The 16,702-nt window shown below is 47.3% G+C and overlaps 1 protein-coding gene across 16 annotated transcripts in view; it reads left to right on the top strand.

The window, feature by feature from the left end:
- Positions 1 to 16,702, top strand: part of PPIP5K1 (diphosphoinositol pentakisphosphate kinase 1) — a 1,366,868-nt gene that overhangs the window by 149,008 nt on the left and 1,201,158 nt on the right. The gene's annotated exons all lie outside the window — the stretch shown is intronic.

Here is a 16,702-nt window from a genome sequence, read left to right on the forward strand (position 1 = left end):
TTCAACATCCAACCCACCACCCTCGACTCCAATGACCTCAACTGACCAGCGAACACCAGCCAAACCATCACCACGTGGTCGCCACTCATTGCCATGACTACCTTTGCCATAATTTCTTCCATTTACTCTGGGGCATCCACCGACCCCTGCCCCCACCGCCCCCTAAACCTTGCAACGAACCCAATCAGCAAGCAACTCACCAGCATCCTCAACACCTCCATTGCCACAGCAACCTTCTTGGCCAGATGGAAACACGCCAACATCAGGCCCCTCCTCAAGAAAGCCTCTGCTGACCCCAACAATTTCAGAAATTACCATCAGATCTGCCTGCTCCCCTACCCAGACAAAGTTCCAGAGAAAGCCATCAACCAGCAGCTCACTAATTTCCTGGAACAAGACCACCTACTGGACGCCTCTCAATAAGGATTCAGTGCCAACTATAACATTGAGACCGCACTGATTTCTGCCACAGATGACATAAGAACACCTCAAGACCATGGAGAAATCGTGGCCCTGATCCTCCTTGACCTCTCCACGGCGTTCGACATCGGTTCTCCCACAAAACCCTCATCAACAGAATTCACAACAAGTGCATCACCTCCTTCCTCACAGGATGCACACAGAGCATCTGACTGCCTCCCTTCACCTGTGCACCCAAAGATATTATATATGGTGTACCATAAGGATCATCCTTCGGCTCCACCCTGTTCAACATCTACATGAACCCCCTCTCAAGACCTGGCTATTCGAGCAGTAGCAGCACCCCCCCCTAGCGCCTTGAGACCCTCCGGGTAAGTAGTGCGCTATATAAATTCCTGTGATTGATTGATTGATTGATTGATCTTCAGACCCCATGGACTTAACATAATCTCCTACCCAGATGACACTCAACTGATCCTCTTGCTCACCAAGGATACCTCCAATGCCAAAACCAACCTCTGCAGCATCATGACCAACGTAGCCGAATGGATGAGAGACAATTCCTCCAACTCATCTCCGACAAAACTGAAGTACTGATCTTCGGGACTACAGCTTGTGTCCTGCAGAACTCAGACCCACAAGCACACTGACCAAGCATACAACCTCTTCAACATCCTTGATAGCCACTGACCATGAAACGACAAGTCAACACAGTCGCCTCCACCTTCCACCACACATTTTGCATGCTTAGCAGAATCTTCAGGGTGATCCCAGCCAACACCAGAAAGACGGTCACTTAGACCCTCGTCATAAGCGGCCTCGACTACAGCAACTCTCTCTACGCCAGCATCTCCACCCAGCTCCTCAGAAGCCTCCAGCCCATCAGAGTGCAGTAGCCAGACTCATCCTGGACCTTCCCAAACTAACCAACATCGCCCCCCACCTGATAGACCGCCACTGGCTCCCCATTAAGGGAAGATGGCAGTTCCAGCTCCTCACACATGCCTACAACGATTTAACTACCACCCCTTCACTTGACCTGGCAAACACACCTGTATCTATCGCAGCTGCAATGGTGGCCGCTCCTTCTATATTGCTGCCAAGACCTAAAACGACCTTCCTCTCCAGCTCCGCACAGCCCCCCGCTGGCAGACTTCAGAAAGAGACTAAAGACCTGGCTCTTCGACAGAGACCCAGCGCCCGGATACCCCTAGGGGTGACAGTGCTACACTGTGCAAATTCTGTTTTATTGATTGATTGAAGTATATCTGCACATAATCATGCAAGGAATTTCAGGAACATAATGTTTACTAATGATCTTTAGCTGCAGTTGGGATCAGGGTTCTGAAAACCTCAATGGCTAAGGCTAACCAGATATGACTTTGAAAGTCTTCCCCCAAAATGAAATGTTTGCACAAATAACAAAGGAAAACTACTGAAGAAATGAAGAGCGGAAGAAAAACTCAAAATAATGCCCAGTGTGAGTTACTATACCCATTTATTTTTTGTTTAATCAGTCTTCCTAATTACTAATATGTACGGGTTATTCTGTTTGGTGTGGGTTAAAAAACGCATCACGGAGCTGAACGCATATTGTTTTTCACTGACTTTCTGTTTTCAACCTTGAAGACATTCGAACGCACACAAAGATTTAATGATTGACCCATACACCGTCAAAGAAATATAAATTAAAGTAAAGTAGATTGTCTGATAAAATGCATTTGCATTGGACTTGCACTGTGTATAGCTTCCATAACGTTCTATGGATAGAACTGTTCTTACTTTGGTTAGCCGTTTTCTCAAGCCAATAGCAGTACATGGACACTTCTGTATGGCTGACTTGCTGCAAACTTGGGCAGACATTCTTGCCTTGATATTTCATATTTTTTACTTGCACAAGGCCCACTGTACTGGAAACGTTGTTCATGTTCTCCTCTGAGGCCTACCCTCTAGCATTAGAATTACGTTCCTGCTAACGTCTGGGCCATTAAGGAGCTCCTGCAGTTAGCAACCACACTAAAATCGCGTTTTTCGCCTGAAACTAGTTTTGCCATTCTCAGCTATTTTTCTTAGATCATTGCCTTGCTAGCTTTTCTTTTCCTAATCAGCTTCTGGTGTACTTTGTGGAAATGAAATACGTAGGCTGCTGCATACTAGATAGGAATAAACATTTGAAGTCTTGTATGTGGGTACCTGATTTAGGCAGTCGGGGGCAGCATCTTCATTTCCTTTTCAAGTCTGTCCTGTTTTCAGTAGAAGTGGTTTAAGACATCCAACCTTTGAGAGACCTAGGCGCAAACTACATTGGCAGCTTTTCATTATTCTTATTTTTGTATAATATTATGGTCTTTTGATTTGTATTTATGAATATCTTACCTTTCTAAAACTAGCATAGAGCACAATTGAGTGTCACACAGAAAATCTGAAGCCTTTGTTGTAGTGTTGTCACGGATAGGAATCTACTATCCGTGACACTAGTAGGTGGGTGTCCGTAACTTTTCAAATAGCTACACATGAAAAGGATTGGCATGAGGGAATCAACAGTGGGTTCCACAGTACATAACATACATGCATTATAATCACCTGCACAGGAAATATTTTTCACCCATACCTAAAACCATATGTCTTGAGCGTTAAAGCAAGGTATACCAAGACCCGGCTGGTAGCCCCCCAGTAGTAAAGTTCCCGTGATGTGTTGAGACCTCTCTGGAAGGTGCCCCATAATACATCATGTGAACCATTGGTTTCACATATTAGTGTCGAGGTGCAGTAAAGCGTCCTTTATGGTGTAAGGAAATCTTTGTTGGTAGTCAAAGCAGATTGAAAGTGTAAAAGCATGTACTCCTCAGTTCAGCAAGAATGACTATGTTTAGCACAGTCGAAGGATGCCCCTGTGCTGCCTGCTGCCCCTGTGCTGCCTGCTGCCCCTGTGCTGCCTGCTGCCCCTTTGCTGCCTGCTGCCCCTGTGCTGCCTGCTGCCCCTGTGCTACCTGCTGCCCCTGTGCTGCCTGCTGCCCCTGTGCTGCCTGCTGTTCCTGTACCACCTGCGGCCCCTACACCGCCTCCTGCCTCGCCTCCTGCCCCTGCGCCACCTGCTGCCCCTGCTCCGTATGCTGCCCCTGCGCCGCCTGCTTCCCCTGCGCCGCCTGCTTCCCCTCCGCCGCCTGCTTCCCCTGCCTCGCCTGCTTCCCCTGCTCCGCCTGCTTCCCCTGCATCGCCTGCTGTCCCTACGCCGCCTGCTGTCCCTGCGCCACCTGCTGCCCCTGCGCCACCTGCTGTCCAGGCCCCTGCACCACCTGCTGTCGCTGCACTGCCTGCTGTCCCTGTCCCTGCGCCGCCTTCTGTCCCTGTTAACAAACACAAAATGCCTGCCCCCACCTTTTCTTTTAATACTTATTCGAACCAATAGGACAAACACAAATTTTTACGTTTGGCCTGGTATTTATTTTATACCCATCAATTTCAGTTTTTTTGGAGTATTTTTTTGTATAAAAATGTATACAGAAAAGAAAAACAAACATTCAATATATTTCACTTAGACCTGTACATTACTATGTACAAAACTAACATTATATACATTTCAATAATACAATTCCCCTGCATTCTACACATAATACACAATACAGACACGAAAGGAAAGTTCAACAAGTTATTATTCAATAGACCTAATCTATATTCATAGGAAAGAGAAAAGACAAAGTCAAAGAGAAAGAGCAAGACTTTCGTTAAACAATGACTTGACAACTGGCCACAGCGGAACGCTTGGTGTAACAAGATAGCTCCTTCAGATGTGCCGACGCGTTTCTAGTCCAAGGAAACCAGTTCCTGGACTTTCATCAGGGCTTTGTCAATTGTCTGTATCAAAAATGCAGAAAAACAATAAAGTTTTCATTATTTGACTGCATTCCTCTTATCTGTTAAAGTTGCAGCACCACTTATTTACACAAAAGGTACCTGAGATCTTTTTGAAAAATACCTTTTTCGTCTCTTTCGGTATCTTCCAACTCAGGTAGCAGATTCTGAATACTGTTATCTTAATTAAAGAGAAATGAGGACACTCCGACCTACAAACAAAATGAAGGCTACATTGTAACTTTGAAACATACTCCCCATATGAGGCTTATTGGAAGTGTAACACAATTAAGCTATACCTCTCAAGTTGAGGGTCCAAAAACAAACACAGCTATGTTTCCATTCTTGCTCTTATTTTGTGACCGGATCTAATAAAGGAATGGATTGACTCGTTAGCTCCCAATATTGTAGGATATCGCACTAAAGCTCTTTATTAAAAAAATCTTACACGCCCGTACCTTGATTTCCAAAATGCATGAAGGAAAATATCATTCACACTCGCCCATTCGAGGGCTCCTTCGTGGAGCGCTAAACTCACGATTGGTTGTGCGCTTATCGTTTCTTCTCGTTGATTATTATTTCAGCAGTAGTAAACCTGTCCTCGACTGAAATACCTACGGGTGGAAAATTCTTTTGTCAGTGTGCGGAGACTTACGAAAGCCTAAAGCGGCTGTTATTTGCACACAACGCTAGCGAAACCGCTGTAAAGAAACTGTTGTCTTTACTCGTACCTCATTGTCAGCTACTAGCCCGGAACTGAATCCCTCGATGCTGGTGGTCCCGGGGGCCGTCTAAAAAGACCTATATACTGAGATAGACAAACACTGCAAGCTTTCTGGGACACGTAGTTTCTATCAATGAAGAGGCCGCCAGCGCCGCTACAGAGCCCTGTAGCATTGCAGGTTCAGTGCGTCCAAATGCAACGAAGTCAGACAGGTTGGTTTTATGTTGTGCTCAGACATTCGATAGAAGTGGGACCCTGGCAGTATGAATTAAAGAAGACAAGTTTGGTAATTAATTTGCATATTGGGGGGACCAACTAAAGTTCAATACACGGCCGGATTGGCAGCATTTTGTCACAGGGGGGTTATTATTGGAGGCCATCAGTGATGTCATATTTGGCAATATATAAAGAATGCAAAGTCGGATGGCACATTATAAAAATTTCAATTGTTATCACCTGGATCAAACGGATACTCATAGTCGTGCTATTTCTGACAGGCTATTTAAACCTGAGACTGTGCTATTGAATTTAAGAATAAGATATGCCTCTTTCTGTAGTAGAACTCTGTCCACATCAGTTAGACATCTCCTCTGATTCATAGTGAATAAGGTCGACCATTTGAAATCATTCTCGCTGTGACCTTTCTCTAAGAAGTGCTCGACCATAGGGGCAGATATAACTTTCTTTTTTATGCGCGATCTGTGCTGACTTATTCTCAGAATCACCTGCTGGTTAGTTTTGCCAATGTAGATTTTATTGCACGGGCATATTATAACATACACCACGTTTTTTGTTTTACATGTTGTAAATCCATGATGTTTCCATTTCGTGCCTAAGTGTGAGAATTCATTTCCTTCTATCGTACTGGAGCACGCAATACAATTCCCGCACCCGTGGTGGCCTTCAAGTGATTTCATCTTCCACTGACTGAGTAAATCATTTTTGGCCTTAGGAACAGAAACGTCAGCTCTGACAATCTGTTGGCCTATACTTTGGTTTTTCTTATAGGCGAAAATAGGTCTCGGAAAGGGACATTCCAGACCCTCGAGGAGGTGCCAGTTCTTAAGTACCGCCTGTCTCATTTTGTGTGTTTCAGGGCCAAATGTGGTCACACATACTAGTCTATCTAGCTCTTTCTTAGGTTTTGTTTCCAATAGACATTCACGGGGCGTGAATCTTGCTCTTTTGCGAGAAACATTCTCGCAAAAGAGCAAGATTCACGCCCCGCGAATGTCTATTGGAAACACTTGTCTATCTAGCTCTTTCTTAGGTTTTGTTTCTAATAGACATTCACGGGGCGTGAATGTCTATTGGAAACAAAACCTAAGAAAGTTATATCTGCCCCTATGGTCGAGAAAGGTCACAGCGAGAATGATTTCAAACGGTCGATCTTATTCACTATGAATCAGACGAGATGTCTAACTGATGTGGACAGAGTTCTACTACAGAAAGAGGCATATCTTATTCTTAAATTCAATAGCACAGTCTCAGGTTTAAATAGCCTGTCAGAAAAAGCACGACTATGAGTATCCGTTTGATCCAGGTGATAACAATTGAAATTTTTATAATGTGCCATCCTACTTTGCATTCTTTATATATTGCCAAATATGACATCACTGATGGCCTCCAATAATAACCCCCCTGTGACATGAATGCTGCCAATCCGGCCGTGTATTGAACTTTAGTTGGTCCCCCCAATATGTAAATTAATTACCAAACTTGTCTTCTGTAATTAATACTGACAGGGTCCCACTTCTATTGAATGTCTGAGCACAACATAAAACCAACCTGTCTGACTTCGTTGCATTTGGTCGCACTGAACCGGCAATGCTACAGGGCTCTGTAGCGGCGCTGGCGGCCTCTTCATTGATAGAAACTACGTGTCCCAGAAAGCTTGCAGTGTTCGTCTATCTCAATATATAGGTCTTTTTAGACGGCCCCCGGGACCACCAGCATCGAGGGATTCAGTTCCGGGCTAGTAGCTGACAATGAGGTACGAGTAAAGACAACAGTTTCTTTACAGCGGTTTCGCTAGCGTTGTGTGCAGATAACAGCCACGTTAGGCTTTCGTAAGTCTCCGCACACTGACAAAAGAATTTTCCACCCGTAGGTATTTCAGTCGAGGACAGGTTTACTACTGCTGAAATAATAATCAACGAGAAGAAACGATAAGCGCACAACCAATCGCGAGTTTAGCGCTCCACGAAGGAGCCCTCAAATGGGCGAGTGTGAATGATATTTTCCTTTGTGCATTTTGGAAATCAAGGTACGGGCGTGTAAGATTTTTTTAATAAAGAGCTTTAGTGCGATATCCTAAAATATTGGGAGCTAACGAGTCAATCCATTTCTTTATTAGATCCGGTCACAAAATAAGAGCAAGAATGGAAACATAGCTATGTTTGTTTTTGGACCCTCAACTTGGGAGGTATGGCTTAATTGTACACAAAATCAAGCGCACACAACCTGCATGTATATTCAACAGTTAAGTTTGGTATTAGTTTGATGAAAAGGATAGGATCACACTCCAATGTCTTTGAATCGTGAGATGTTTATTCAATCAATTTCAGTATTTGCTTCATAAGAGAAATCCAGCCGACACGTGTTTCGTCAACACCGGGATGAACCCGTGACTCTTCAGGGCTGTAGGGTATGAAAAAATAAGCTGTGTCGTCGGACCGGTGATAGTTCCAACCCGGTCCTAATCGGGTGTTATGGACGGAGGACGCGTGGAGATGGTATACTCCGGGCGTCCCGGTGCTCAAAGAGTTTCAGAAATATCCGATGCCGGGTAAGCAAACGGGAGGCCCAGGGAAGCCAATCCGCTATCCCTGGCCTTAACTAGTGGTCGTAATATCCAGCACAAAGTATCCGTTCGTCAGCGCGTAGAGTTAGGCTTTCGTAAGTCTCCGCACACTGACAAAAGAATTTTCCACCCGTAGGTATTTCAGTCGAGGACAGGTTTACTACTGCTGAAATAATAATCAACAAGAAGAAACGATAAGCGCACAACCAATCGCGAGTTTAGCGCTCCACGAAGGAGCCCTCAAATGGGCGAGTGTGAATGATATTTTCCTTTGTGCATTTTGGAAATCAAGGTACGGGCGTGTAAGATTTTTTTAATAAAGAGCTTTAGTGCGATATCCTAAAATATTGGGAGCTAACGAGTCAATCCATTTCTTTATTAGATCCGGTCACAAAATAAGAGCAAGAATGGAAACATAGCTATGTTTGTTTTTGGACCCTCAACTTGGGAGGTATGGCTTAATTGTGTTACACTTCCAATAAGCCTCATATGGGGAGTATGTTTCAAAGTTACAATGTAGCTTCATATCGTTTGTAGGTCGGACTGTCCTCATTTCTCTTTAATTAAGATAACAGTATTCAGAATCTGCTACCTGAGTTGGAAGATACAGAAAGAGACGAAAAAGTTTTTTTTCAAAAAGATCTCCGGTACCTTTTTTGTAAATAAGTGGTGCTGCAACTTTAACAGATAAGAGGAATGCAGTCAAATAATGAACACTTTATTGTTTTTCTGCATTTTTGATACAGACAATTGACAAAGCCCTGATGAAAGTCCAGGAACTGGTTTCCTTGGACTAGAAACGCGTCGGCACATCTGAAGAAGCTATCTTGTTACACCAAGCGTTCCAACTGGCTGTGGCCAGTTGTCAAGTCATTGTTTAACGAAAGTCTTGCTCTTTCTCTTTGACTTTGTCTTTTCTCTTTCCTATGAATATAGATTAGGTCTATTGAATAATAACTTGTTGAACTTTCTTTTCGTGTTTGTATTACCTGTAGAATGCATGGGAATTGTATTATTGAAATGTATATAATGTTAGTTTTGTAAATAGTAATGTACAGGTCTAAGTGAAATATATTGAATGTTTGTTTTTCTTTTCTGTATACATTTTTATACAAAAAAAACTCAAAAAAACTGAAATTGATGGGTATAAAATAAATACCAGGCCAAACGTAAAAATTTGTGTTTGTCCTATTGGTTCGAATAAGAATTAAAAGAAAAGGTGGGGGCAGGCATTTTGTGTTTGTTAAGATTTAATAGGGTCCAGCCTACCCCACCCCTTGTATGGGCCTAACTCCTTAGTTTTTCAGCCTTCTGTCCCTGTGCCGCCTGCTGTCCCCGTGCCGCCTGCTGTCCCTGCGCCGCAGGGTGTGAAATGTGCCTAAACCAGAGTGTTGAACTACAGCGGTAGCTAACTCCAAGTAGGAAGACGAGTTCTCAAGGCACTTCTTCTCAGTAAGAATTGCTAATTTAGTCAATTTTTTCTGATGTGATATGCTGACTGTCCCTACCTAGCAACTTGAATCCAGTTTGGTGAACGAACACTTCAAAGTCAGCCTGAAGGCGGTTGAAAGGGTCTGGGAGACACATAGGTATAGGGTCTCTATACAGCCTTGTCTGTCCCTAGATTTACTTCTTGATGAGGAAAGATGACCCATCATCTGAGTTGTCAAAATGAGGAGGATGGCGTTTATGCAGGCATCTTCGTTTTGCAAGGAGCAGTCCTAGGAGCGATTGAATTCCAGTAAATAAAGTCACAGGACTAAATCCCAGTTGAGGTGCAAAAGCATGGTCAAGTGACGTGAAGCAATATTTATAGCCATCTTGATTTTAATGCAAAACACTCCTGCCACAGAAAGGTGCATGCTATGTGCTGCTCTCTTTTAGTCAATATGTCAGGAACAAGATCCTGGTCCTGTACCAGAATGGATGACACCTTAGCGAATCTTAAAAAAGAACTATATGAGGGAACACATTGCTAAACAACATCCTCATATCCAGAAGGACAGTCCCACCCCTGTTCCAATTTAGGAAGGGGCTGAGGACACCTTTTTAGGTCTCGCACCTGGCGAATACAGCGCAAAAGCGCTGTCTCGCCTGCGCGACCTATAGTCGCCGGCTCTGCTTCCCAGGAGACAGGAGATGAGCACGCGCAGCATGCCGGAATCGTATCAGGTCGCGCGCGTGAACACACGCTCCGACTGTGAACTGTTGCCTTTAGCTTAGTAGCTTTTAGTTTCGTTCATGCGCCTCCTAAAACTGGCTCCCTGGCACAACCACGACCAAGCTCCCCTCCCCGCCCACCTGCCCGCCCACCCACCTGGCCAGAGGAAACGTTCCCCGTCAACGCACCTCCTAAAACCGGCTCCCTGGCACAACAACGACCCCTCGCCTTCCCGCCCAGAGGAAACGTGCAAAGTCGTACAGGCACCCCTAACGCCGTTCACATCTGCCAGCATGCAGCCCCAGTCATCGGGCTGCTGTGCAGACTGTTCTTGGCGGCCTGCTCGGAGTTCCAATCGACGCTATGCAGGGCTCCCCCAGCATACGGGAGCCCTGCAGAAACACACCCCGCCTCTCGGACTTCTGAAGACTTTCACCGCTACCGCAGGGCTCTCCCTTCCTCATGGGAGCCCTGCGTGAATAAGCACGACCAGCCTCTTCCGGCCGCATCACAGGCCCCGCCCATGTCACGGGCAAGGATGCCTGACTTCCTGCTTTTGCCCCCGGGCCGCAACGGTGAATTATTGCTTGTTATGTTAATGCCATTAACGCATCAGCAAAGGAAGCAAGGTATTATTGGAGTCTCCGCAAACTGAAGATAGAGGTTTAAATGTTTGAAAATATGTTCGTCACAATCCCTCAATGTCCACGCGGCGCTGCTCATGCCTCCTGGCCGGGTCTTTGCATCGCTATTCATGCCTCGCACATGGGCCCTCGCAGTGCTTGTTATTTCACAGCCTAAGTCCTAGCAGCGCTGTTTATTCCACAGCCTGGGTCTCTTTCCAGCGCTGTTCATGCCTGCTGCCTCAGTCCTCGCAGCGCCATATTAATGCCTCACTCCTGGATCTTTACAACGCTGTTTGTTCCACAGCCTGAGTTCTCGCAACGCGGGCCATGCCGCAGCATCCCTACCTGCCTCTCGGTCACGGAATCGTTGCACACCCTCTGGCCGCAAGTGTTCCCGGCTCGCTCCTCGCGGCGCTGTGTGACCCCCGGCGCTTTCTGTACGCAGAGATAGATTTGCACGGTACAAGGTAACCTTGATTGATAAAGATGACGCCTTCGCCGGGAAAGGTCACGTTCTCACCTACTTCCTCGGAATTATGCAGATTCCAAACTTAAGTGACTCCAATCAAAAGCAGGGTGTCTGCATCTGGTGTCCTTTGAAGCCTCCAATAAGAGGACCGTGAAAGGTTACCAAAGCCCGGCGCCGCCGAGGATTCATCAGAGGCTAATAGGAAAATGGAGAGGCTGTGAGAGAATTACAGGCAGGGACGTGGAGAGCTTCTCCTTGTTCGGCGTATTTAAGTTTCCAAGCAGCTGTGAGCACCAAGAGAACAAAGTGCATCCGTTCTTGAGTCAGGCATTGGAGCTGGAGACGGAGGGCGCAGGAAATGCCTTTCTGAGATACCCCCATACTCGCAGACGTGTGATGATGTACTTGCTGGAAATAGCACAGAGGAGCAGAAACGCAGGAGCGGCTCCCATTGTACGGAGGCCAATTTCAGCCACTTCAGCAGACTCGCGGGGGCGACATAAAGTGCCTTCATTCGAGGCTTATTTATTTGCACAGCTGCTCCCGCTTCACAACGGGGAGGGGAGGGAGCAGGGAGAGCTGGGGCGGCTGAGCCCCGCAGATAGCATAATGGCAGAACCCAGATCCTGCATAATCGCAGGTGTGCGTGAGGCTAGCATAGACGCAGGCATTGATTGCGTACTTTGGGCTCGTTGTCTCGGTGACTACCATTTATCTATACATCCATCCGTGTATCCACTCACTCATCTATGCATCCATTCTTCCTACCACCCATCCATCCATCCATCCATCCATCCACTCACGGAGCCTTCCATCCATCCATTCCTTCACCCACCCATCCATCTGACTGTCCATCCATCCATTCGTCCATGGGCTCTGAGTTGTCTCGGTGACTACCATTCATCTATACATCCATCCTTGTATCCACTCACTATGCATCCATTCTTCCTACCACCCACCCATCCATGCATCCATCCACTCACTGATCCATCCATTCATCATCCATCCACTCACTAATAGATCCATTCATCCTTCCATCCACTGACTGTCCCCTCTACCCACTCACTGATCCACCCACTCACTGATCCATCCATCCATCCATTCATCCATCCACTCACTGATCCATCCATCCACTCACTGATCCATCCATCCACTCATCCATGCATCCATCCACTCATCCATGCATCCATCCACTCATCCATGCATCCATCCACTCACGGATCCATCCATCCACTCTCTGATCCATCCATCCACTCTCTGATCCATCCATCCGTCCGTCCATCTATCCATCCACTCACGGATCCATCCATCTATCCATCCACTCACGGATCCATCCATCTATCCAACCACTCACGGATCCATCCAACTATCCAACCACTCACGGATCCATCCAACCCCTCACGGATCCATCCAACCCCTCACGGATCCATCCAACCCCTCACGGATCCATCCAACCCCTCACGGATCCATCCAACCCCTCACGGATCCATCCAACCCCTCACGGATCCATCCAACCCCTCACGGATCCATCCAGTCCCTCACGGATCCATCCAGTCCCTCACGGATCCATCCAGTCCCTCACGGATCCATCCAATCCATCCACTCACGGATCCATCCATCCATCCACTCACGGATCCATCCATCCATCCACTCACGGATCCATCCATCCATCCACTCACGGATCCATCCATCCATCCACTCACGGATCCATCCATCCATCCACTCACGGATCCATCCATCCATCCACTCACGGATCCATCCATCCATCCACTCACGGATCCATCCAACCCCTCACGGATCCATCCAACCCCTCACGGATCCATCCAACCCCTCACGGATCCATCCAGTCCCTCACGGATCCATCCAGTCCCTCACGGATCCATCCATCCATCCACTCACGGATCCATCCATCCATCCATCCATCCATCCACTCACGGATCCATCCATCCATCCACTCAAGGATCCATCCATCCATCCACTCACGGATCCATCCATCCATCCACTCAAGGATCCATCCATCCATCCACTCACGGATCCATCCATCCATCCACTCACGGATCCATCCATCCATCCACTCACGGATCCATCCATCCATCCATCCACCCACGGATCCATCCATCCATCCACCCACGGATCCATCCATCCATCCATCCACGGATCCATCCATCCATCCACGGATCCATCCATCCATCCACTCACGGATCCATCCATCCATCCACTCACGGATCCATCCATCCATCCATCCACTCACAGTTCCATCCACCCATCCACTCACAGTTCCATCCACCCATCCACTCACGGATCCATCCATCCACTCACGGATCCATCCATCCACTCACGGATCCATCCATCCATCCATCCACCCACTCACGGATCCATCCATCCATCCATCCATCCACCCATCCACCCATCCATCCACTCACGGATCCATCCATCCATCCACTCACGGATCCATCCATCCATCCATCCACTCACGGATCCATCCATCCATCCATCCACTCACGGATCCATCCATCCATCCATCCACTCACGGATCCATCCATCCATCCATCCACTCACGGATCCATCCATCCATCCACTCACGGATCCATCCATCCACCCACTCACGGATCCATCCATCCACCCACTCACGGATCCATCCATCCATCCATCCACTCACGGATCCATCCATCCATCCATCCACTCACGGATCCATCCATCCATCCACTCACGGATCCATCCATCCACTCACGGATCTATCCACTCACGGATCCATCCATCCATCCACTCACGGATCCATCCATCCATCCACTCACGGATCCATCCATCCATCCACTCACTCACGGATCCATCCATCCATCCACTCACTCACTCACGGATCCATCCATCCATCCACTCACTCACGGATCCATCCATCCATCCACTCACTCACGGATCCATCCATCCATCCATCCACTCACTCACTGATCCATCCATCCATCCACTCACTCACGGATCCATCCATCCACTCACTCGCGGATCCATCCATCCATCCATCCATCCACTCACTTGCGGATCCATCCATCCATCCACTCACTTGCGGATCCATCCATCCATCCACTCACGGATCCATCCATCCATCCACTCATGGATCCATCCATCCATCCACTCACGGATCCATCCATCCATCCATCCACTCACGGATCCATCCATCCATCCATCCACTCACGGATCCATCCATCCATCCATCCATCCATCCATCCACTCACGGATCCATCCATCCATCCATCCACTCACGGATCCATCCATCCATCCATCCACTCACGGATCCATCCATCCATCCACTCACGGATCCATCCATCCATCCATCCATCCACTCACGGATCCATCCATCCATCCACTCACGGATCCATCCATCCATCCACTCACGGATCCATCCATCCACTCACGGATCCATCCATCCATCCACTCACGGATCCATCCATCCATCCACTCACGGATCCATCCATCCATCCACTCACGGATCCATCCATCCATCCACTCACGGATCCATCCATCCATCCACTCACGGATCCATCCATCCATCCATCCACTCACGGATCCATCCATCCATCCACAGATCCATCCATCCATCCATCCACTCACGGATCCATCCATCCATCCACTCACGGATCCATCCATCCATCCACTCACGGATCCATCCATCCATCCATCCACTCACGGATCCATCCATCCATCCACTCACGGATCCATCCATCCATCCACTCACGGATCCATCCATCCATCCACTCACGGATCCATCCATCCATCCACTCACTGATAGATCCATGCATTCCTCCATCCATCCCGAATGATGCTATTGCATGTGCAGCCAGTTGCGCTGGTGGATCCCACAGCATTTTCCAGGGACCCTGGTCATGCACGCAGCTGGTCTGTCTGGGATAGCTCTATTCTTGTTTCTATAGCTCGAGCCGCTGATCTTTGGGGAGCCAAAGGATGAGCTGGATACAGGCTGGGCCAGTAGAAAGCAGAGTGGTCGGACCAGATCAGCTGGCAGGGGAGTGCAACCAGTCGCTAGAGACGAGAAAGGGATGATGTATACCAGTGCAGCATCTAAAGAGAATTAGGCCTGGGTGGTAAATTCCCTTCCGGTTGCGGAATTTTGAAAATTTGGGAAATTTTGCGTTCTGCGGAGATCGCGGAATTGCCAAAAATTCTGCAGCTTTGTGGGATTTTTTGCTTGTTTGCGCTTTCAAAATGCGTGGTCTCAAGATATTTCTCCACGAGCACGTAAAGAGCGTTCACAAACAGGAAAAAAGCATCGTGAACGGGCGGAACAAGCAATTCCGCGTGTTTGCAGAACTTTTGCGTGCTCACAGAGATTTTTTACCGTTTTGCGGAGCTTTGCGTAGCGCGACTACGCAAATTCCGCCCACCCCTAAAGAGAATGTAAGTAATCTCTGTCTGAGATAGCCCTGTTGCTATCATGCTATCATGTTTCTTAGCGATAATCCTTAAACAGAATGTTTCATTCTTCTAAAAGTAACAAGCAACAGCATTACCGGAGGGCTCCGGGTACGTGTTCCTCACGGTGGAGTCAATCTGCCTTCTTCCTTTTCCTACGGAGCCTAATGGTCACCAGACTCAGAAATGGGCAGATACCTCAATACCGTTTTTTTTTTTTTTTTTTTTGTTGAAAACCTGTTTTATTGTCAGACTGCACACATGTTGCAGGGCGCTGCACACCAGAGAGAACTGCGGTATTAAGCATTACATCAGCCGGAGAGCAATCGACTTCTTTGTGAGCAACAACAAGCAAATATATGACATGGCAATACTTATGAAACTACTGCTCCCCCCCCCAACAGACCCCTACTCCCCAACTCCCCCTTCCCCAACACCCTCTCCCCAGAGTCGCACAAGGTCCACCAAGTAGACACCTCAATACCGCTTTTGAAGGCTGACAGAACACTTTGATTGTCGTCTATGTATGAGGTTAGTGAGAGGCCAAAAGATGTAACTTAAAGGGCTAATTGTGTAGCATAAATGTTAAACATAGTTGGACTGATAGATGAACCGTGTGGAACCAAGACAGGAGAGAAAAAGAAAAGATTTCAAAATGACCCAATGCTATTGATTGAAGTCTATCTGAGAGAAAAGAGGCCAGTAGAGACTTGGCCTTATTCTTGATACCCAAAGTACTGAGATGGTTGATCAGCATCCTGTCAGCAACCGTGTCAAATGCTGCTGACAATTAAAGGAGAATAAGTGGCGCAGCTCTACCTCTGTGCAGCGCGATCCTAATCTCCTCCGTTGCTTTCATCAAAGCTGACTCTGAGCAATGCCAAGACCAGAAACCAAATTGAGGCTCTTCCAACAGTTGATTCTCGTGTATGTACTCATTAAGCTGATAGTTTATAGCTTTTCTACTAATTTTGAGGGAACCCGAAGGTGCGCAATGGGCTGATAATTGTTGGGATCAACTGGGTACAGGCGGGGTTTCTTTTTGAGTGGGAGAATACAGGCAATTTTCCACTGAGTGGGAAAAACTCAGTAGATCAACATGGATATGAAGATGGCTTCAAGGTTTGCACCTATCATGTCTGAAATACGTTTAAGAGCCAAGGGAGGGCAGGGGTCGAAATGCGAGACAGATTTTGCCTTGCTGGCCATGATGGCTTTCTGGTCG

Source organism: Lissotriton helveticus, chromosome 3_1, assembly GCF_964261635.1.
Source record: "Lissotriton helveticus chromosome 3_1, aLisHel1.1, whole genome shotgun sequence".
Classification (NCBI taxonomy): domain Eukaryota; kingdom Metazoa; phylum Chordata; class Amphibia; order Caudata; family Salamandridae; genus Lissotriton; species Lissotriton helveticus.